The following is a 23,466-nucleotide window of genomic DNA, read 5'->3' as shown; positions in this document are numbered from 1 at the left end:
ATCAGCCCATAACATTTTCCCCCAGACACTGTCCTCAGATGGCCTGTTTGTGCTAATCCTCTTCAGCACTGAATCACATGCAAAGCAAAAAAAAAAAAAAACCCCAAACCTCTGAACAAGAGATTTTAAACTTATACTGTCTAGGAGCAAACTTCTCACCAGGGCTGGTTTATAGATTGTAACAAATAATACCAGGCCCCGGGCTGAATGCTCAGGCTGTGGCTGCATGTGGAATCTGCTGCTAATTCATAAACATCACAAGCAGTTGATTTCAGCAGAACCCCTTGATTTAATTACACTCTTGTATACAATGGGGACCTTGCATTTTCCTATATGTAATGAATATTAAGCTGATAGCCCTGTAATTTCCTGAGCCAGGCTTGCTCTCATTTTTTGCATATTGATACCACATTTGGTTTGTTATTTTCCAATTTTCCAGTCTTCTAGACTTGTGCTCAGCGAGTTCTCCATAGTAATTGCTGTTGGCACACACATTTCCTTCCTCAAATCTGCTCTAACACCCTGGAATGAATTTTGTCTCATCCTAGAGATTTGCTTGGTTTTGGATTTCTCTTATTTATTCATTGCCTTTAACTCAGCAACCCTAGAATTGTGTAGGACACTGGATATAATTTCGTATTCCACAGTTTTAATTTCCTCCTTTATCCCGGCAGCCCCCCTTCCCCTCCATGTGCGCCTGTGGATGGTTTTTATCTGACCCTGTGACTTTCTGCTGTTCATAAACCACTTTCCAGTGGTACTTCCTCAGAAAGTCCGTGCAAACCTGAATGCCTAAAGGGATTTAAATGTGGCAGCACCAAACCCAAGGCTGGTATTTACTAAACCTTCCTGGCCTCTTGGTGGTTTTGGTGTTCGTTCAACTTGCTTTTTCTGTCTGTCTCTGGGGTGGCTCATCCGGGTGTGTCCTACCTTGCCTCTGGGGTGGGAAGGGAAGGAATAAATCTCTTTTTTTGTGAGATGTAGTCATTGGAAGAGGTGCAGGGTGAGGTCTGTGTGCCAGGGAGGCAGCAGTGTGAGGCTGCTTTTCATTTGAGGGATTCTGTAGACTGGTATGGAATTAAACCAAAAAGGAGTTGACAACGTACTTGAACTTTTATTTGAACTAGAAAACAGACCTTCTTAATTGTTAATCATGCAAGATATGTCAGCTAAGTGTCTATAAATGCCATCCCCAGCCTGCTGCACTGGAGTGCTGGGGAGACACGCTTGGCCCTGAAACGGTGAGTGTTCCATGCCTTTGACTTAGAAAATGCAGCAACTTAGGAGGGGGAAAAGAAAAGGACAGAGAAGGGAAAAAGGGAAAGAAAAACACATTAAGTGAGTTCTTTCCATTTCCCAAGGTGCTTTGTGAAAAACAGCTTTCTCAAACATGCCCTAAGGAGGGCACCCACTTACTGAAGCCCTTCAGCTTATGGTTTGTGTTCAGAAAGTAGTCAAACAGAGTGTTGCCTGCGGTAACGCCAGGCAGGCTGTGCACGCTGCCGGTGCCTCTGGCTTTTCTGACTTTTGGGCCCATTTCAGTCCCTGAGATGCTCATGTCCTGAAAAAGCAGGTACACCCTGGCACCCGGCACGGCTCTCACAGCCACGATGCTGAGTCGAGGTGCTCTTCCACTGGGAGTTCATGGCACCATTTTCCATCCTGGATATAATTTCTCTGGCTGCAAAAGGAAAGCCAGATGCCTTCTCTCTATTTCTTTGTGATTTCTTTCCAGGAATATTTACCAACAGCTGTATTCCCATGGTGAATAATCATCTCTGCCAGAACAAACAGCAAAAAGAGGCATGCCCGTATCACAAACCTGACCTTCACCCATCGCACCCTCATGCCTGACTGTACTGCTGGCAGGGAGGTGGTAAGCTGGCTGGCTGTGCTTGTCTCAGGTAAGCACCTACCTTTTTCCTAAATATATCCCAGCCTTGCTGGCTGATTTTTTAATCTGAAGTTGTATGAAGGCCATGTTCTTTCTCAGGATGTAGTGTATGATGTTTTTATCTCATGTTCTTGTGTTCTCCACCCATCCCTCAGAGGACTGAGCAACCCTGCAGATCCACCTGTTTTAACAAGGATATTTTTGCTAAATTTTGTACAGTAGTTTTCCAGTCTTTGAAATCTCTTTCCAGTTTGGTCATCACTGTAGTGCCCAAGAGGAGCAGCCAGGGCCTGAGGCAGGGACCAGTGTGGATGAAGCAGTCACATTGCTGGTGGTGTTGCCATGTGATGATGCAAATTTTTCTATTTTTGTCAGAAATGAGAGTCTTGGTGAACCGGAGTCTAGATCAAAGATACTGTAGTTGGAATTCTGCTTATTTTGTCATCTCTTTCTGCAGAGTAACCTACTTCCTGGTACTACCTGATGTAATCAGAAGCAATCTGAGCAATTAAGAGTCTGAGAGACATCTTTGGATGGAAAAACTGTCAGGTTACTGTCTTTCCCAGTTGAGTTTTATTTTCCTTAGTGCTCTTGAGGTCTTTTAGTTCTTTCAAGAGACAAATCATACTTGCAGGCTCAGCAATTATTGATGGCTTCCTGTATCAAACAGAGTATGTGAACATTTGTGTATCACTCACAAGGTACATACCACTGTCCTAAATGCATCGTTGAACATCTTACAATTAGAAGTGAAACTAAAATTCCTTACTGAAGACACCATTTTTCTAAAGTAGTTAATTTCACCAGCTCCTCAGCCGCATGTATAGAAAAGGAAAATGCTACATTTTTTTTTCCTCCCTGTGTGGATTGCTCTTATTCCTGTTGGCACAGCTGATGAGGAAGGATGTGTGTGTGTGTTCAGTTCTTGTTGTATGATGGTCCTGAGGGCTTAGCGGTTAGATTGGAGGTAAGCACATGCTGGAGTGCCTGTGGTGAGGTCGGACGAGCTGAAACATGTGCTTGTGGGCTTTGCTCCATCTGACCCAAGTGGCTGTGTTCATGGTTGTGTTCACGTGGCTGGTGATGCTGGAGCCAGAACATGAGGTGTGAAGAGCTGGGCCCCTTTCCTCCCACTCAGCGCTCCCCTTGATGGCTGTCACCACCTCCTCCGATCTGCCGGTGCAGTGCTGGTGCCATCCCTCCCCTCTCAATCGACTCACATTGAGCCGAGTTAACCTAAAATCCTGCAGATAGATGGGGTTCTTTTGCTAGTTTTGCCTGGCTCGCTGACTCTGGACCAATTGCACCCATGGTCACGCTGGCAGATAGGAGCAGGGTCAACCAACTGATGTGTGCAGGCATTGCTCACAGCTCAGCACCAAGCCCCAGCAAACCAGAATTAAATGAGCTCTTTCTTGTCTGGGCTGCCTTGCACAGGGGGGAGGCTGATCACTTGGTGACTCCTTTCCTGAGAGGCTGGTTGGGTATCACAGCAGGGCATCCCAGGCACCATTAGCTGTAGAGGTACCAGTGGCAGACAGCTTTGGTTGAGGAAAAGAGGAGATTTTCCTGAGACAGGAAATTGTGATGAGTAGGCATTTTGTGTTCTATAGATTTCTAAGTGTATTTTGAATGGTGGGGCTTGCTGGGACTGCGTGATCCTGGCTCAGATTCAGTTTGATACCTCAGAGGTGAATTGATGGTTTGTATTTTACATTCATACAGGGCCCAAATCATCCTTCTGGCTGTGGCTGATTTAAATAATGGCTGTTTCTGCAGCAGGAAAGGGCAAAACTGGTTCTCATGCACTTCCCTTTCTAAGAAGAGAGCAGGCTGAGCAAGCGGCACATACGGTGGTAATAGTCTTGGAGCAGGAGTTTTAGAGTTATTCGTAACAGTTGAGCATGTAATTGTGCATGATGCAGCAGAAACATTTCTCTTCTTGTGATTGAAAGGCATTTGCTTTTGACTGGTGTGTAACTGTTCTACCTGGGAATGTCTGGGGGCTGTGGATCTGAAACATTTCAGGCAGGAGTGCTTATCAGTCACATCTGAAAACACCAGAGCAAAGTGGCCTCGTGACAAACACAAGCAGGGCAAATAACCTTTACAAGACAGTTTTATAGAGCAGGATAAACAACAGGGGCTGGAACCTCAGCTGTAGTAAACTATTCTGTCTGTGCTGATGCTGCCAGTTGAGGTGCCGATCCACTGAGATCTATAGAAACATCACGCAGGAGCTGTTACGAGCGGGCCTGGGAGCTGGGCTTCCAGCGTGGTTGGGACATCGATGGCATCTGCCTCTGTGCATGGGAGCTGGTGAGAAATGCTTCCTCCCCACAAACCTCTCTTTATCTAGAACTGCTGTGGAGCAGGCAAAGCAGGTGAGCTTGGGCACTGCGCAAGGGATGCTGCCAGTGGCTGTTTGCCATCACTGCAAACCCAGGGGCTGCTTCTTCCCTGGAATTCTCCCCTTGGACCAAATATTGACCAGCAGGCTGGGAGTACCCACTCTTGTGGGTCAGTGGGACAAAAGCATCTGAAAGGGCTGTGCAGTGCACTTGGGAACGATGGCATGGTCCTAGTGGGCAGCAGACTGCAGATGCAGTGAGTCGTTAACTTGTACACCTTGTCCATCCTCCCAGTATAACACTCGAGATCTGAGTTGGTGTAGGGGGCAAATTACCTTCAGCTGAGCTCAGATTTCAGCCACAGAGGGAACCTATGTTGCTCCTTTTACCAGGCTTGTATTCGGGTGAGGAGTCTAGTCCACAGAGCTGCTGCTGCTTCAAGACTTTTAGCTGTGTGAAATTCACTTTGGAAGAGTAATATCATTAAAAAGAGAAGCTGGCTGGATCTCCTAAATTAAGCAATTACTCTTAGACACAGCCCTCTCTGTGAAGTAGTTGGAAGTTCATCCTCAGGCTGAGATGGAAGGTGGTTTAACAAGGTTTTTTACAAAGTGTAGGTGGATACATTTCTGAAGCATGTCTGTATAAACCTTCTGTAAAGGCTGCACAGAGGTTAAGCAGATAGATAACTTTATAGAAGCTGAGTAATCACACTATTACTCTATATAATCTTGCTGGAAAGCATATTTTTCTACAGAGCAATGATACAGAAGATATTTGTGTGTAGTGATTACAGCAGCAGAAATCAATTGCACACAGCAAATAATTTGTTAGCACAGGGATGCACATTATATCATCAATAAAGGGATTATTTTGTTGAACTATAATGGGGGTGAGAGGAAAGCAAACTTCACACTGGTATAACTAGTCCAGTCGTAATATTGGCAACAAACACACCTAGTATGCATATGTCCCTCTGAAGATTAATATGGTCTTGTGAGGTTTCCTTAACACCCACTAGCTCTGTATGTTCTTTGCATCTTCAGTATATGCCACAAGTATCTACTCATTAGCTCCCTAAAATATAATACTTAACCTGATTTTAAGGAATAGAATCGAGTACACTGCTACAAAAGAAAAAATGATCACCCTAATGTTACTGATACCTTCTGTTAAGATACAGGTAGGGTAATCGGTTTCTTTTTTCTGTTCATTAGTAGCCCTGTCATCTTGGATTAGATATTCCCAAAGGCAGGCACGGTCCTTTATCCTTCGCTGGGATGGGGCCCTGGAGGTGCTAAATCTCAGCTGAGTTTTTCTTACACAAATCCTACTCCCTCACTGCACGTACGCTGTGCTATGACAGTCACAAATCACCATGGAGGAGAAGCCTCCCCAACACCTGTGAGGCGGGTCGGTTTAATTATCCTCACTGCAGAGTGGATTTTCCAAGTGTGCTGCTGATGGCACATGCTCAAGGTCACCTGAAGAGAGCATGACTGCTTGGCTGAGAAACAGATGTTAGGCTCTGCCTCTGCTCCCGGCTCCTCATTAGCCACCCATCCCCACACCTCTTCTGAGCTGCAGGAGAAAATCCCTCCTTGAACCCCTCCAAAAGGTGTCCATAAAAGGTGCCTGCAGCTCCCTGGTGCTGAGGGGACGGGCTGGTGCATGGAGCTCCTTCATGGAGAAGGTGTGATATCTTCTCCTACAGAGTCCCTTTGGCCAGGACCAACTCCAGCATGATGCTCTGCAGGGACTGGGAGTGCTGAAGGCTGAGATTTGTCTTGCTACAAATCCTACACACTAGGTAGGAATGACTACTTACTCCAGGTTTGAGGGTATTTTTGAGTTTAAAATGACCACTTTGGAGGAGAGCCAGAAAATGAGGAGGCAGCTGAAAAGGCAAGTTGGCCATCAGCAGGGGAAAATAATCCCTCCTGATTCCTGCAGGTAGCTAGAAGTCCCAAAGCGTGGGATTAATGTCTATATAAGTAAGGTGTAAACACACTCAGTGGCAGTAGAATGCCTGAATTCCTTTAGCCCTCTTACAAATCCAACCTGTTCTGGAAGGATTCAATTATTTCTGAGATCCCACCTTAGCTAGGGATTAAGTGACACCAAGATCAGGAAACCTATTATATTTGAATCTGTGTATGTACTTGCTGGGCTGTTTTTGCTGCAGGCGGCATAAGGAAGATGCAAAGCCTTAATACATCAGCTGTCGGGGTTACCATGAGGCCCATTCAGTTTTTATAGCCAGTCACTGGTCCCTTTAGATTCTGCTGAAGCAGCTGGAAGTTGTAGTTTCTTGGCCAAGAAAAAAAGGGAATGTGACACATCCCAGCATGTACAGGGAACTGGAAGAGTAACGAAAAATATCTGATGTTGCCTTGCATTGTGTGGAGATGTTTGCTGCAAGCTCATCAATTATCTTCAGGATCAGTCAGAAGATACTGCTAATTCCTTGGCCCATTTCTGTGACGGTTGAAGAAAAAAGCCCGATTGTCAAGGCTGGTCTGGGAACTGTTCTGCTTCTGATGTCCTGCACTGTGCCTCCCACCATCGTGGGCATGTCAAAACCTGAGGACGAGTCCCCCCAGTTGCGGAGTGTGTGACGTGGTGTGGGAAGGCAGGAGAGTGGTAACAGCAAAGTCTCTGACCTAAACATAAGGAAAGGGAAAATAGCAGCTGAGTTATTACTGAAAACAGAAACACATGTAAATTCTACCTCGGCTGGCCTATGCTGGGTAGCTTCCAGACATTTAATTGGCTAAGACAGATATATAGCGCTATCACTATCTGCTGGGGACCCATATAAATCGTCAGTGATGGTTTCTTTTGCCATTTCGCGTAGCCATGTTTGGTGGCTTGAGTGTTACAGAAAGGAAGCAAAAATACAACTCATCCTGTCGAGAGCTGCTCTGTATTGTAATTGCCGTATCTATAAGGAGTGTCAGGGTTGGATTATTGGAGATGTCAGAAACAAAATGGGAGAGATTAAACAGCCACAAAGAGCTGCAAAATGAGGAGGTAATTGCACTTCATGAGAGTGCAAAGATAACACCGGGAATGTAGATCTCAACCAGCGGTGTGTGGAGCTGAGGGTGCATGCTTGGTGTCTCCTAGTCTGTAAGTGCGCTCCTGGCAGCTCGCTGCGCTGCCTGGCCTGGGGGAGCTGCGTGCTCAGCGAGCATGGCCCTGCTGAACGTGCCAAGGAAGACACTGTGCTCCTCTTGCAAGAGCCGGCACGGAAGAAAGGTGAACTCTGCTGCGTCACGAATGCACTTCAGCAGCAGCGTGGTACCCTGCCTTTTAAATGAAGAAAACCGCTCCCTGCTGAATACTAAAGCAGAGAAGATGCACAAGTGATTCTGCAAGGAAGGGTTTGGACAGGCACAGTACCTCCAGATGTAATGGCAAGTGTGCTGCCTGGTGTGCCATGCTACACCCCTTGGCACGGGGCCGGTTCTGGGCTTGTCCACCACCTTCATCAGCCTCTCAAATGCTGCCCCAGATGAACCAACCTGAGCTAAATGAGGTCGGGAGGAAGCCGTAAGATCTTTGAGGAGAGAGGCAGAGCATGAGCTTTTTGTCTTCCTGCAGATGCCAGCTACCATCCATAAACCACTCAGGCAGCAGGAGAGCTCTTCTGGCTGTCATTTATCTGCGGTTGCTTCTCATTACTGAAAGCCTCTATCTGCAGAAAGGCTTCTGAACACCGCTGTACTGATACTGGACAGATGTATTTGTTTTGTCTCAGCTCCCGTTTTCTCCATTGTGTCTGCATGGCACTTTGGGGGGATCTCTAGACAGGCTGCAGACCAAGGCTCGAGGCCTGTGCAGAGCTGCCTGAGCAGCCAGAGGATGTCTGTGATGACTTATCTACTGCAAGGGGCCATTTAATGTCCCTTTATAACTGATGGAGAAAAACAAGCCCCTCCAGGGTTCAGGTTACTCTGTGGCTGTAAGGTGAGTTGAACTGCCCTGTGAGGCTTCCCTGGGCTCTGCTGACTGTGAAGGGAGCCAAAGCGTCTCACTTGCACTTCAATAACTACGAGCAGTGAGATGAATTTGACCCTAGTGTATGCCAAGCTGTACGATGGAGTTGTTGAGCGATCTCTACTTTAGCAAACCAGACAGTGCAGCTGCCCTCCCAATTCCTATGTGAACCACCTGCTAGCCCTTTAAGGAGCTGCTCCCAGGACCATTCTCTAAGAGTTATATAGGCTTACTCTTCTCCCTGTCTGAGATAAACCACTTTTTCTGTTTAGCGTTTGGTCCTGTTATTGTGATACTTGAGCCCTTGAGCATTAGTCTCCAGTGAAGCCGCTTGTGTGATGCTGCAGCAAGGTTGAGGGGTGGCATCATCTCTGCTGTCCTGGTAAGGAGGTGGGAGTAGCCTCCAGGTCAGGAGTAAAAGTGTGAACAAGGGAATTCAGGCATTTGATAATCACTGAAATCATCTTTCCTGTAAGAAGTCAGGGACTATGTGACATGGCAAAAGTCAAACGGAGAATACAGAGCAAAGGAAGGTCTTGCTCCTCCCTGTAAAGAGTTAGCAGAGTCAGCGTGACCTGGTCTCCTGCTTGGCCGTGCTGTGCACTTGGGTACTACCAAGCCAAAGATGAACTTCGGTGTCTCTCTTCTCACGGAGCACAGGTGTAAGAGTTGGAGTGGAGCAAATGGCTATTTCTAGCAGTCTACCATCTTGCCTTCCTCTGAAAGTTTAAGGGAGGTTTTTTTCTTTCCCTGGAGGGAAGAGGTCAGCATGGCTTTTCTACACGTGGAGGAGGATGTGCACTGTCTTTATGAAATATAGTTTGTTTGTTTGTTTGTTTTCCCAGGAAGCTTTGTGTTTGATGAAGTAGAAGTGTGTTACCTCAGGTGAGATTGTTTACTGGCAGTTAATTGGTATCTGCCTGGGTCCAATAACTGCCTTTTCATGGTGTCTGATTAACCGTTAACCTAAACTCAGGATACCTCCCCTGGCATAAGTAGAATGGGCTAACTGAGGATCCAGCCCAATTAGTGTAAGTGGCATGGGTTCTCCTTTGCATCACTGTTCAAATCCTGTAGAGCTGAGCTTTGCAGGAGAGCAGGAATTTGGCCACACGCCTTTCCTGTGTTGTCAATTTGAACGAATTGATGTTTGATGTACGTAGGTAGCACTACCAAGTCAGCTGAAGTGGACAAAGGTTAAGTGTGCACTGCAGGCAATTATCCATTAGTTTAAAAGCTCCTTCGTATAATATTTACACATTGAAATGCCAAAAATACTGGACATGATGACAGCTTTTGCAACACCGTATAATTCATACATTATAGCTCTGCTTTTCATGTTTAATATTTCAGAAATAATGGAACACATTTCATCAAGAAATGCAACATGTGAAATAAGTGGGTATAAATAAACACTGAACTGAAGCAGAGGTCTCCATTCCTTGCTATGAATCTCTCCATAACTTTATAAATGTTCTGGGATATGTGATGGAAGAAAGTCTTTGAAATGACAAGCCTGAGATGACTTGTTGGTAGAATTCTCTGCAGCTCACATGGAGAGGTGAAATCATGTTCCCATGAGAGGGACAGCATCGCCCTGCACTGCTGTGACAGCAGCATTTCTCCTGCAATCTCTAGTGTCTTCAGTGACTTCCCTGTCAGCGATGTCTTGTAGTACCTAGAAAATCCAATTTACGGTTGAAAGGATTAATAACTGGCTATTATCACACATTACCTGAGAAAATAAGTCTGTCTTGTGTGTATTAAAAGAGTGATTCTTGGGCATCAGTGTGCTTGGTGCTTGTGAAACGCTCCTTGAGGATTCATTGGTGCTTGTGGTCAATATGGTATCTTCCAGCAGAGGCAGTAATTTGGGACACAGCGACCTAGAAGACCATATGTTCAGGTGCTCCTCACCTTCAGAAGCTTTGAGGCTTTGGGACTTTAACCTCCACCTGCAATTTCCTCGAAACCAGTTGTTTACAACGTCAGGATGATATTGCAAAGGCTCATCGTCATCTCACGTCTTGATCCGTGGACAGACTTGGGGGGGAGGAATCCAAATTTTAAATGTACGCATCTCTAAATCCACCTTAGAGCTGTGGGCTTGTGCTTGGCTGATTTATCTTACTTTGAATGTGTCCTAGTTGCCTTAAGAACCACTGTTGAAACATTTGAATAATCATAACAGTTCAGGAGGCCCAGCTTCATGAACAAGGAAGGCAAGAAAGGCGTGCTAAGGCCAGGTCACGGGGCCACCTGGGACCTGCACGTCCTATCCCACTGCCACGGTGTAGCTGTTGGGACAGTTGTCATCTCAGGTGGGATTCACCTTCTCTAACCTAGAAGTCTGATACTGGTATTTCTCATTAAAGCTCAGTCCTGAAGTTATCTGAGCACATCGGAATATCAGATTTCACTTCTCCCTGCAAAAGTAGTAGTTTGCATGAAGAAGTTGCAAATAGTAAATCCTAAAGGGTCAGGAAACACCACAAAAATGCAGTAATTCTGGGAATGTTTATTTAAATCACGTCTGCTCTTCAAGCCAGTTTCAGGACTGTTGGGGACTGTGGGGCTCGGTAATGCTGCAGTCAGAAATTGTGGATGCTGAGGCTTATTTTCACCACTCTGGGAGTATAAAAAAAAGGGTAGTGTAAGTGAGAATTAGCTTTTCCAGGCTTTAATAGCTCTCAGTGTATTTACTGTCTATCTATGATCCTTCCATAATCTTTGGAAAGTTAAGGACCCTGATAAAATACCCAGTGAAATCAATGCGTTGTTTGTACACCTCTCTGGGCACTGGGTGAGATCCAACCTAAATACCCAATCTGCATTTTCATGAGTCATTGCAGGAGCAGGGAACATACCAAGACAGGTATAATTTTCAGTTTCAGTGTGAATTTTGCTGCCTCCACTCTGACTCTAGCCCAGTCGATCTACGTTTCCATTACGGACAACGTTGATCTGATATCCCTATGGCACATTGCTCAAATTATATGCGCGCACAGTAGTCATAAACCATTTTCCAATGACTCAGGCCTTGATATTAAAGCACGCATGGTTCACGCATCTGCCTTATTGTAAATCTGCTGGTGCTTCCACACAGACTGCTCAAGGAGCAGGAAAGACACAGAAACATCTGTTTAGAGTTTTAAGCAGTTTGTTAGATGAATTCAGCACCTGGGTTTCCTGCGGTGAATCAGCTATGCTCTCCTCGCTATGTGTGAGGAGCGAAGAAACACAATACTCCTGGGGACCCACGCTCCTCGCTTCGTGCTGGATTGCGCTGGGAAATTCTGCCGTGCCAGTGGGAACCACCTGTGCAAAACCTCCGAAAGTAAATAGGGGAATAGCCCCGTGAGAGGGGAAGGTTTACTCTGCTGAATGCCAATAAACCAGACTCTTATCTATGGAATTGAGCCAGCGGAGAACCTGGCCTTTTTAACTATTATGGGTTATATTGGCAGGCAGTGCCTGCAGCCTGCACGCAGTGTGCCAGGGGTCCGGCTCAGCCCGCGTCAGTCGGTGCAGCTGCTTGCACTGTTGCATGGTGCCGTCCTGTGATGGGGGGGCTGCTCCCGGGGTATCGGCAGTAGTAGTGTGCTGCTGCTACACACAGGCTGTGGTGGTGTCTGTCTTACCGCCATCCCAGTTGCCTCCATGATAGTACCCACTAATGTGCAGTAATTCTGAAAAAATCACTGTATCTGGTTAAAAGGTCCCAGTCCTGAAAAAGTTTGCTTCCCAAGCCCTTTTCTCCCTTCCCCCACAGCTGAAAGGGACCTCTTTGGTCTTGGTGATCATTGCACAACCAAATGGAAATCTCATTTTGGGAGTTCCTGGCCATGCTGTGAAACCGGTATGAGGGGCTCAGCTCCGGAAAGAAGATGGAAAGCAGCTGCATGGTGACAGGTTACTTCTGTTCTGACAATCCTTTCTTTTCCTGCCTGTGTATAACATGTTAGATATGAGTTGATGTCAAGGGCTAATTTGCCACAGCGAGGAGATTTTCCATTTAAGTAAATTCATTTTTAACCTACCCAGGGAACCCAAGATCACATCCTCTCTGCCTGCTGAAAGGGTCTGGTGTATGTGGAACAGAAGAAATGGGCTCGTGAGACAAACAGTTGGGTTGCAATAACATGTTTTGTTCCTTGCTAAGTCTAGGGTCAGACTGTCTAAACAGTGTGCTAGTGCACTTGTGCAGCAACCCTGTTGTGGTTTAACCCCAGCCGGCCACTAGGCACCACGCAGCCGCTGGCTCACTCCCCTGCTTCCAATGGGGAAAAAAGGTAAAACTCGAGGGTTGAGGTAAGAACAGTTTAATAGCTGAAATAAAATAAAATAAAGAACAATAATGAAAAGGAGATAAAAAAGGGGGAGGAATAAAATCCAAAGGGAAGGGACAAAACCCCCAAGTGATGCAGAATACGGTTGCTCACCACCATCAGCCAGCTAACTCCCCCCAGTTTATATAGTGAGGGTGATGTTCAGTGGCATGGGGTAGCCCTTTGGCTAGTTCATGTTAGCTGTCCCAGCTGTGTCCCCTCCCAATTCCCCATGTCCCTCTAGCCTTCTCGCTGTTAGGGCCTGAGAAACTGAGAAGTCCTGGACTTAGTAAAAATATGACCCAGCGACAACCAAACCCATCAGTGTGCTGTCAGCGCTGTTCTCCACCAGATCCAGAACACAACGCTGCACCAGCTACCAGAGGAAAATTAACTCCATCCCAGCCGAAACCAGGACAGACCCATGTACAGAAATACAGAACCAGAATAATTTCAGCTGTGCTTAAACATGCTGTACCTCACCCTAAAGCCAGCGTACAACGAACTGGCCTGTGGAGTCACCGGGAGCCCCCAATTTTTGTCCTTTTAGGGCTGGAGTCCTTGGATCCCTTTGGGCTCATCCCTTCAGCTAGCAGCAGCGTGCAGGGGGAAGCAGGGCTGTGACCGTCCGGCGCCTGCCCACCCTGCTGCGAGTGACACAGTCTGCCGTGACCTGGGCATCGTGTGTTTTGTCTCACGTTGTTACAATAATCACTAAGCTATTTCTCTCCCTTTTCAGAGTGATTTTGATTATTATGTATAACAGCACGTGGTCTCCAGTGGATAAAAGCCTCTAATTCTATTTTATCCAACTCACAGAGCAATCTCAGCAACTGGCTGTTGCCTGTATTATTCAGTAGCAGCTATGGCATGTATTATTGCATATGATATGAAGGACTTTGTAATAAATATTTAGTGTTCCTTTAATCTGTCTGTTCTTATATCATGTTCTCCAGATAATCCCCTACTCCACCATGTACTATTTAATAATTCTTTTTCTGCCAGTCTGTTCTTCTCTTTCATACAGGCGCACGTGCCCACCTGCCCTGGGACGTGCTTTCCATCGTCTCTCTTCCTCCGCAGTCTTCAAAGTCTCAGGTTTCCATGACTGTGTTGCTAAAAGGAAGAACATTTGCTGCTTGTGTGAATTTGTGAGTAACAATAAACTGTCTTCTGCTTAGATCCCGGCCTTTGGGCGCACAATAATGACTGTTTTCCCGGACGGAGGCCAGGAGGCAGCCAGGTCTGGCACAGCAGGCACTAGCAGGGGGCTGGTGGTGGCTCTGGCTTGCTGCTGATGGGGTTGTCTGACCCCAGTGGCTTTGTGCCTCTTCTTTCTTCTCAGCCGTTGCACGGGTGGGTTGTAGCCCTTCAGGGAAGGGGCTCTCCTGGGGGGATGAGCTTTGGGCAGCAGGGGTCTGTGGTGTGCAGGTACCGGGGAGGGCAGCTCTCCCAGGGGTCTGTCTTTGGTAGTGGCTGCTCCGCCGGGGCTGAGCAGGAGCAGAGTAGTGGAGCTGGGAGCTGGGGGGTGTTTCATGCCAGGGCCAAGGGGAGGGGGACGGGGGACTGAGCACAGTGCTCTGAGCCTGCCCCACTTCAGGCGCGGTGGGCACCTGTTTGCGGTGGCTCAGGCAGGGCCACCACTTGTGTGCTTCTGCACAGCAGCCCTCTCCCAGCACACACCATCAGCCACCTCCGAGCAGCACCTTAGGGCCAGGTAAACCACAAGGTGTGTCCAGACCATCGTGGTGAACCTGCAGCTAAAAACCTGGTAATTGACCTTTTCCTTCTCTGAGTCCACATACATAACCACTGGCTTTCCGATACCTGTGGCAGTGAGGTCTGCATTTGTGACAGCCCAGGGCTTCTCATTTGTGCCTTCCTTGGAGCAAAGACCACATAAAGAAGCAGGTGATCATAAATCAGGACATGGGTTTTTCTGGAGTACTCCTTCTCTAGCCGGGCCTGTCTTGCAACAAGCCAGCCGTACCCATCGCACGCTTTCTCTGCTGCTGTGAATTGGGGCTGTTAAGTTACACCCCCCCCCCCCCCCCCCCCCCCGAACAGAACAGGAGAGATGCGAAGGGGAATGTCACGTGAAAGGAGCAGTGGAAGAACATAAATGGGAAAGCAGCATGTCTGTAATGGTACCATGCTTCACTGCTCGAACGTTGCTTACTTATACTGCAAGTCATGTTTTCCTGTAACTAACTATTCTACAAAACCTACTAATGAAATCATGCTGGTATTTCTTAAAGCAGGCAATAATGCTGAACCAAAGAAGACATGAAAAGAGTTCTGATCATCTATTAATAGTGTAGCAGTCCTATTTTGAAAAGATCCCCAAATTCATGTGTGGTGGCATTAAACACTAACCTCCTTAAAGAACACTTAGTGCACCTTAGTAGTATCTATTATAGTGTATGGGATTTTAATTGCTTTATTATAAAAGAAAGCAATATTCACCCTTTTATGAATTTTGATTTAATGACTTTAGCACATTCATTATTAGTTCATTATGGTTCTGTGGAATTGAGGCCTCCTGAGTTAAAAGGATGTCCCCACACTAAGCTGGCCTCAATTAAAATGTAATCATATTGTGGTTAATCTCAAGGACTTGCTCTGTGAATGCAGGGGTAGGCAAGAGCAAGAGGCAGTGGGGGGCACAAGGAGGAAACACGAATGCAGAGGCAGGGTTTGCCCTGGCAGAGAGCTCTGTAAGTCCACTCTGGAAAATGTCCTGGGCTCAAATCTGAAATCTCTTGCTTAGCTCAACACATCACATCACATGCTTAAAGCCACAGCTAGAACTTCTTGAGATAAATAAAACACCACTGATCTTTGGCAATAGAGGAAATTTATGGTACTTTGGCCGGTTCCTCATCAAGGCCTGGAGCCAGCCAAGGTCCACAGCAGAAGGAGCATTGACAGTCCCGCAGGTATCGGTGCGGCTCGGGGTGGGGGCTGGAGGTAGGTTCTTGCACAAACTCCCTGCCGGGCTGGGGCCCGTGTGCGTGTGCAAATGGGAAGGAGAGGGAAGCCCCTTGCAGAGCAAAATGCCAGAGTTGAAAATGCTACAGGACATGCTGATATGTGGCTATGAGTGGAATAGCAGGATTTCTGGGGAAGGGCAGCTGTGTAATTAATGGTTCTGCTTCCGTCCCCATGTTGCCAAGGCTGGAGGCACAAGACAGCCCTCTCCTGTTGAGCCCTATGCTTCCATGTTTGACCACAGGGCCCCGTTAAGAAAACCAGCAAGTTGTGATGATCTGGAAGAAGATGAGAAATTCAGCTCACAAGTAATTTGGTTGAAATATTCCCTCTTTGATGTTTTGCCATACTGAACAGTATAATAACTCTTCCAGAAGAACGCTCCAAACAGAGCTATTTTGGGATCACTTTTCTCCTTTAGCTTTTATCCTGTGGTTTTCCTGTATCTTCTTTTTATCTCCCACATCTCATTGAAAATGTCTCAAGCTCTCACCAACTACTTCTGATGTTTCAAGATCCCTTCAAGCTTAGATCCTGGGTATAAATAATAGCTCTTGTTAGTAAAGCTGGAGTGCTTTGCAACGACTGTTTGAAAGGCTTTATGTTGTATTTTTTTACTCTACAGTGGAGCCAAACCTGGAATCCACAAGGCCCAAAACTGAGGAGGATGGGGAGAGGCCAGATTCTTCTGTTGCAAAGCAAGTGTTTGCAATGTAGGGGTCAGGGAGGATTTCCACAATAGCTTCCCATTTGGAAAAACATCCTCAATGAGTATAAAATTGAGCACAGTCTTTGGTTTCAGTTCATATTTTGATGTAATCTGAGCTAAATAAATAGTTAAAAGAAAAAAAGCTTAAGGCCCAGAGAAACTAGAATCCTGCTTTCACATAATGTCCTTGTTAATATAAAGTCCAGTAAACATTTGGGAGAATGGCAATTTTTAGACTCTGAAAGGAGATGTTTGTTTCTGTAGAAGAAAGTAAATTAGGTCTAAAAGGTCAGTTATCAGGAGCAACCCTCACCAGATACCATGCCATGTTGTTTAATTATTATGAAAGATAATTACCATGGGAATATCAGTAATGCCAGTAATGTCAATATTTCATAAAGCTTCTATAGATTACAGGAATAAACTGGAAAGTGTTGTATTTCATGAAGTAACAAAAGCTGTCTGGGGGAAATGATGTTTCTATGACAGTGACTTAGGCGTAGAGTTTTACACCATCTTTTCAGTCTGTAGTGGTCTCTTCATCAGTTTACAGCTGCAGTGAGTCTTTCGTTTCCCAAAATTCACAAGTCTCTTTAAATCACTATTATATGCTGCTGATGAGCAAAGGCCAGATCAGACCCATTAGCTTTGCCAAAGGAAACTCCATGCTCAGCAACACTGGCTCTGTACTCGGGAGCTGTGGAGTTCACTAAATTGAGGCACATCCCTTTGCCCTGAGAAGTTATCTTTTTCTTTCTTAGGCCATTTAGGGCATTATCTTGTAAATGATTAATCACAAAAGACCCAGCCACTGTGTTCTTGCGTCGAAAATACTCAGCACTTGAAATACAAGGTCCAGAGAGAAAACAGCTTAAGAAATGTCTTCATTACTCTGAAAATATGTCCATGTTTCTGAGAGGAGCCAGCTCTGGCACCCCTGCAGAGTTCCCAGCTGTGAAAGCTGTAACCTTTGGAGCAGTTCAGTGGCCAGTCATGTTCAGCACGGGCACAAAACTGTTGCTACTGACAGAAAATAAGAACAGCCCCAAGAAATTAATGGGGAGTGCTGTGTGATGTACAACACATCAGAAACACTTTGGTTACTTGTCCCAGCGCCCTGCTAGAGGGGCTTTTGGGGTAAGTTCAACCTGTCACTTGTGAGACCAATCCAAAAGCAAACCTGCAGAGATGTAACTCACTACTGCTCCCCTGTCAGTACAACAGTAATTTATCATTCACATCAAGACAACCTCGTTGTCAGCAATGTGTTTGGTTGCTGAACTGATTTAGAGAAAGAGACGTACCTCAGAGTACAAGTCTGTTCAAGTGGCTTGAATATTTCTTTCACTTGTCCAGCTTCTGCATGATGATGTTCCTACCTCTGGATGTAGTGGTTGCCAGTCTTGTGGCTTCTGAGATGTCTGTTCCAGACCCTCATGGTGTGGGTAGTAAGGTGGATGCTTCTTCCTACTGAGATGCACGTGCAAGTAAGTGCATGACTCTTCCCTCCCCCCCCCCGAAAATACTCTTGCAGAGGAAATTTGGATTACATATATTCCACGTGCCACTGAGCAACAGCTGAAGTCATCCAAAGAGAAATCGGTATCTCACACTGCGTGAGTATGTGAGGTACACAGGGAGCTCCCTGTGTTTGATGGGCTTAGAGGAGCAGGTAGGGAAGAAGGTGCTGGTGAGAGGCAGATGCTGTCAAGCACTGCCTGCTTTTGATTACTTTGCAAAGATGAGTAATCAAATCCCAACAACCTTTCCGCACTGTAGTCATTTTTGTCTTTCCCCGGCGTCCCTCACCAAGCACACACATACCTGCACTTTGGTCAGTAGAGTGCAGCCTGTAAAGCAATTTCTATAGAGAGATTGTGCTGCCTTCTCAGTAAGTTTGAGAAAGGTAAAAATGATCATATTATGGGTGCTTTGGTCATGAAGAGAAAATGATGCTAGATATGAACAGAAGAAATTCCTCTTATCCCTGGGAATTTTTAAGCATTAAATTAATTCCCCTATCTCTTGGCGTGTTAATGGGAAGGCTTTCAGCTCTGTGTTAGGCAGAGGTCCACATTTGCATTTAGATGGAGCTATTTTAAGGACTGTAGTATATACATAGGGTCCTGTGTCCCATTTACAATAGAACCTGTAAGATAAAATTAATATCTAGTAAGTGGTTGTTTTTCCAGTTTTGTTATAATCTGAACCAGTAACTGAAGTGGTATAATCTGACATAATAAATACTAGAGTAATTCACTTGAGAGATATCTTATCTACCCACAAGGAGGAATACACTCCTTAACCAGTGAAGTGGGTTGTATTTTTTTCCCTTTCACGAGATAGCCATGAAGTACTGCATCCAGGGCCATGTCTACCAGCGATACCCAAAAGACCTTTTTTTTTTTTTTTTTTTAACTGGTGTAAAACAACCTGCTGCCTCACGGAGAAAAATGTTTTTTCCCCTCCATACAGGGAACCACGGCAGGGTGGTGGAACCTCAGATCCTTCCACTTACCTCTGCCCTGCAGACGGGCTCTCGTGGACATTTCCCACGCGTGCAGGGGTCCGTGTTGTCATTGCTGCTGGTTTTGCTTGCGGCTGATTTCTAGAAACACCCCGAAAGGCTGGTTCCCGTAGGACTTAGGCAAATGCTCGATGCTTCTCTGGGCTGCTGCCCAAGGGGGTTGCTGTCTGCGGCAGGGTGATGTGTGAAGCCCAGGTTTGGGGGTTTGGCTGGGTGTGCACCGCCCTAAGTGTTATTTCTCTGGCAGCTGCCAGGGGGATGAAGGGGAGCCCCGGCGTATGGGGGGTGATGGGGTTCCATGAGAGGAGTGAGGAGCCACAGTTTCATCTGCCATGCATTAATTCTGGCGGCAGGGCTAGGGTGAAGCGGTGATGTAAAATCAATGGATTTTGTTTCAAATCCAGTCCACTTTCACTGACATAAATCAGTCATCAGTGTAAAGCCTCTGCATCCAGTGACACAGGGAAGCCCTGAAATAATTCATTCCTGCCGCTGAAGCCATGCAAAACCACTGGTCACTTGATGGAGCAAGCACCCCCAGGTGAGAGGAGCTGCTCAAGTGCCGCTGAAGGGGCTTTTAAGTGATACTTCATAAAATTGTCCTGTTGAGCTAAAAGAAAAATTTTGCTGATTTTACTGCCTCTGTTTTTAGGCAAAACTCAGCCAGGATTTCGCACTAAATGTGCTTTACCTTGCAGCTCCCTGTCAAAGATGGAAATGAGATTGGTCACTTAAGGTTACTTCCAAGGCTTGTAGTAAATGGATTATTTTACTCTATAGGGAATTCTTAAAAGCCACTTTTATCCTCATGCCAAAAAATTAGAACGTTTGAACAAAAATTTCCTGAAAAATTACAGTCCCAAACCCTCTAAACTCAAACCATGTTTCAAGTTGATTAAACCCTTTTCTTTGCAAAGTTGGAATGTTTCGTATTGGTGTGACTCTTGTGTTTCTTGAAAGTTATATCTTACGATGGCTATGCAACGAGACTATTTTTAAGGAAGTTGCTACGATATCAGAAATTAACATGTTTCTATAATATCAAAGGTTGTTTTGGCTTTTCTCTAAAAATGAACGTCAGTTAAAATTGCAAAGTTGGTGCAAGAAAATTCCCATGCAGCAAGTGAGTGCTGCCTAACGGAAAATCCTTGTGGGAAGGATTTGGAGTGTCATGGGGCTCTGTGCTCTGTCTCACCAGAAATTACTCAGATGATGGGGGGAATTAAAAATTTATCTCCCAAGAACACATTATCAGCATTCCCAGGAGCTGCACCTAGCAGAGGCTTGTTTGCCAACTCCTGTTGTTACCTTTCATGCTGACAGCTATGAGAGCGCTTCTATTTTAGGGGACGAACAAAATCATCTGTTTCCCAGTCTTTCTGAGTGCCCCGTGCCTTCCTGCTGCCTGCCCAGACCCAGCTGAAGCACTGCTGCTGCTGGATTGTGTCTGCAACCCCAGAGACCAGGTCCCAGGCTGAAACCTTGATCAAATGTTTTTTTTGTTTTTTTGTTTTTTTTTTTAAAGTGACCCCCCCCCCCCCCCCCTTACCTATTAAGAATCGGACTAGTGAGTACCAATCCTCCAGTCTTACATCAAAGATCAAATGAGTGGATGGGAAAAGATAGATAACAGGGGAAAGGCTTGTTTTGGACTAGTTTCCCTAACAAGAATGGAAGAATAGTGAGACATGTCAAACTGACTTTTACAGAGCAGGTTAATACCAGGTACTTGTTTATCCTTGGAGATTCCTCAAATCCAACAGATTTCAGCATTGCCTAATGAAAGCATAGGGAAGAGCAGGAAATGGAGCATGTACAGTTCAGAGGAGGGGAAGATGCAGATGAAAACAAATGAAAAGCCTCTCTCCTTCATGTTTCAAGTGCCAAATTATGCTTGACATTTCAATTTCCCCAAGGCGTGCTTCCATAAAATTGTCTTGAACTCTCCTCAAAGTGTTAAAGCCTCCTTCAGCTCCTCTAGTGGCATCAAACAGGTCTGATGCAGTTCTGTCCGGGGTGTGAAATGTAATCATTGTTATAGCACGGCACAACCGGCATTCCGTGGAAGCACTGAATGTCTCTAATATTTTCATGGATGGGCTTCGCAATCGGCTTTGCAATGGGGCACGATGTAAACGCCGTGCCCAACACATTGCCGCTGAGGTGGGAGATGATGGTGTCTGGTGACTGGTGTGTGGCTTGTTTTGTACCGTTTCTGGGAATTTGGGATGTGTACTGCTTGCGTGTGGCTTGTTTCACACGAGGATCTCCGTGTTATGTGTCTGTAGCCAGGAGGTCTCGAGTCCTTTGGAGTTCTGTAGGAGAAATCTGTAACCACTAAAATTTTCATTAGTTCCCAATGTTCCAACATTTTTAGGAAGTTTGAAAGCCTGAATTTTTCAAGTGTTTTGACCATGTCCCTGGTGAAAAATACCAAGAGTAGGGAAATGGCAGAAAAGCTGTGCTTTTCCCAATCTGTTCCATTGACATGTTTTGTTTTTCTTTAGTTTGTTTTCTTCTAAAGGTCAGTGAAATTTTCAGTTGCATGAATTTTATTGACTTTACTCATTGCAGTCAGGCTTTTGAGGGAGATGCTGAGCTTACTTGCACTGTCAGTGCCAGGCAGGCAGGAGCAGCCCTCCTCCCATGCGAGCGGGAAGACTGGTGACCCAGCTTTTGAGAGACCTCACTGAATTGAATTCTTTGAAAAATATACCCTTAGGCTGTGGTTGCTGAGCACTTGAGAAGGCCTGTGATTGATGACATGGTCATTACGAACATGATTAAGAGCAGCCAGGATTTACATTTACCACCTTGGCCTTTTCCAGTGTCTGCTAAACTGTGGTCTCGAGACCACCACGGATGCACACAACGTGACTGTGTGTGTGGAGCGGGGAATGGGGGAGCTGTGATTAATTTGGCTGGCAACATGATGCTGGCTCCCTTCTTTGATTGCAGCTGATGAATAGTATTTTAAAAGCTAAGAATACATTAAACACTTTGCTATAGCTCCTATACAGTCTGAGGGCCAGAACCACAGCTGTGCTCAGTTTACAATGGGTGCAGCTGAAGAAAGAAGAGGAAGGAAAAGAGACAGCTTTGAGCTTAACTTGAGCTATAGATTCTGCTTATCTTGGGAAAGCGGCTGGGGGCACCGGCACTGGTCCCCCCAGTGCTGGGAGACAGCGGGGGGAGTTGCTGATGGGGTTTCAGGCAGGAGCAGGACTCGCATTCTCCAGTTTTGGCTGCTTTGTCGTGTTAAAATAACAAGTTGTCACATGAGCAAGGGGTTTGTGTTCCCTACCCTGCCTCCAACATTGCAGTTGCCCCTGTGACTGGAAAGTCTTCTCCTCTTTGCAAAGCTCGAATCTCTCCCTATGCCATGAACATCCCGCTCCCATGGCAGCGCATCCCTGCAGGACTTTGCAGGGTGCCAGCCCCTGCAAGGGTGGGCAGTGTGTGTGCGCTCCCTGCCCCCCCTACCCAGCAGGCGCCCCCCGGACTGATCACCGTGCTGCTTCCCTTCTGCGGGATCCTCTGGGGATCTCACCATTACCCTGATTCCCCCAAAACCTGCACGGGCTTCATATTTACCCCCTGCCTCTGCCAGATTTGGGTGAGACTGGGTGTCTGGCCGAAGCCGTTGGGGGGAACGGGCGGTGGGGAGGCAGCTGGATGGCAAGCTCAGGCTCACCAGCCCCATTTCTTCCAGGAGCTGGGGTCCTGCTGGGGTGGGGAAGCAGCAGCTCCACAGACCAGGAGCAGAGCAGGCTCCTTCCCTGCACTTTGTGGCCAACGTCCATGACGTCACCTGGCTTGAGGAGTGAGCTACAAGTGCACCTTTTTCTGTATAACACAGCAGCTCTTCTCTAACATCTGTTTTTCGATTCTTCATAGTACTGGCTGTTAACGAGTACAACTTTCATTGCAGGACCCTTGACTCAATGTTTGTGCCAGGACGTTCATTGCAGTCGCCCTGATTTGATGGCAGCCCTTGAAGGAAACAAAAATGGTGGTTTTGGAGCAGTCTCTTCATACGTCACGATGACTTTTGGCAGCAGGAGACCCATTCACCCCCCTGAAGAACAGTTCTTCAGACACAGGGTCTCAGCAGGCAAGGTACCAAAGAGCTCTGGGTTTCCTGCCTGTCAGGGCGAGCAGGAGGACTGCCGGGGCCTCGTGGAGGGGTGACTGTAGGTGGGAGATACTCCAGCGTCACGGCAGTTCTTCACTGGTGTGGCTGCCCACTGGGTGCCAGCCAAGTCCCAAGTGGGCCCTGCTTGCTCATTTCCATGAAAAAATCAGAGGAAGATTTGGGGGTGTTCCCCACAATGTGGGAGATGGGGAATTTGCTCCTTGCGGGAAAGCATGGAGTATCGCTTCTAGTGCTTCCCGCCTACCTACTCGCCATTACTTGTTAACCTCAATACCCTTCTGTCTCTCCAGCCAATCCTTCTGCCCCCAGAAGGTTACTCTAGACAGGTTGGCTTGGCACGGGGCAGCCATGACAACTCTTTAAACCATAATGATAAATTATGCTCCATTGCCCAGTCCTTCTGGAAAGAGATTTTAATGTGGATTAAAATAAAAGAGGTTTGATAGATGCTGGAAATGTCTCCCTTTGGCTGTTAAAAAAAAAATATCTGAATGCCTGTAATATTTCT

At 46.3% G+C, this 23,466-nt stretch overlaps 1 long non-coding RNA gene across 1 annotated transcript in view; it reads left to right on the top strand.

Moving 5' to 3' along the window:
- The window catches only part of LOC114011895 (uncharacterized), a 317,148-nt gene that overhangs the window by 269,460 nt on the left and 24,222 nt on the right, over window positions 1–23,466 (top strand). The window contains exons 20-24 of the long non-coding RNA XR_008745696.1: window positions 1,736–1,904; window positions 12,020–13,726; window positions 15,752–15,874; window positions 17,632–17,762; window positions 22,734–22,921. This is a non-coding gene — a long non-coding RNA (uncharacterized LOC114011895). The remainder of the gene's footprint in view (window positions 1–1,735; window positions 1,905–12,019; window positions 13,727–15,751; window positions 15,875–17,631; window positions 17,763–22,733; window positions 22,922–23,466) is intronic.

Source organism: Falco peregrinus, chromosome 2, assembly GCF_023634155.1.
Source record: "Falco peregrinus isolate bFalPer1 chromosome 2, bFalPer1.pri, whole genome shotgun sequence".
Lineage (NCBI taxonomy): Eukaryota > Metazoa > Chordata > Aves > Falconiformes > Falconidae > Falco > Falco peregrinus.
Note: the sequence above shows the minus strand (reverse complement) of the source record. Positions and strands in the feature narration are given on the sequence as shown.